Here is a 755-nt window from a genome sequence, read left to right on the forward strand (position 1 = left end):
GGAGAAATTAATTGTTATCCAAAAAAACTTAATTCTTTGGATAAAAACAACATTGGAGTTTTCAAAGCAAATGATTTTTTTATTAGAAATTAATTTTTTGAACAAAAAAGTTATTGGGACAGTTTGTTTATATCCTTGAGAAAAGATAACTGAAAAACATATGGAACTTTTTTTTTCTATATAAAAAAATCCAGATTTTGTGACATTTACAAAAAGGGAGGAATTAAAAGTTATTATGTGAATAACTGACCAGGTTTCATCATAAAATACACAGTGACTTTATCACCATTATTAAATTAATTACATCGGACTGAATTACTTCTGACATTTCAATTCGGCATGCAGAGTTTGAACTAAAATTACTGTTATTTACAAGGAATCGATAGCTGTGACAGAGAGATTATTTTTTGGTGAAAAATAAACATTAATAGTTTTGTTTGTTTATTGAAACGAAAACAAATAATTTATTGATATGTACACTGTACGACATTACTTACGCACATCAATTGATAAGTAGTATTCTGCAGTAAATATTTCTTGTCCTTGTTATTAACCAATCGGATGAAGGATTTTAGCAGTGAATAATAGAAACTTAAGTAGGGGCTGTTTATTCCTGTTCTATTAAACTATTGGATGACGTCGACGTTACAAAATCCAGCATAGCCAACACAATAAACATTTACAACAAAATGCAAAAACAGCAGAAGTGAAATAAAAACTGTTGCGGGCAATCTGACGGAACATTTCAGATTATA

The sequence above is a fragment of the Patella vulgata genome, chromosome 1 (genome assembly GCF_932274485.2).
Source record: "Patella vulgata chromosome 1, xgPatVulg1.2, whole genome shotgun sequence".
Lineage (NCBI taxonomy): Eukaryota > Metazoa > Mollusca > Gastropoda > Patellidae > Patella > Patella vulgata.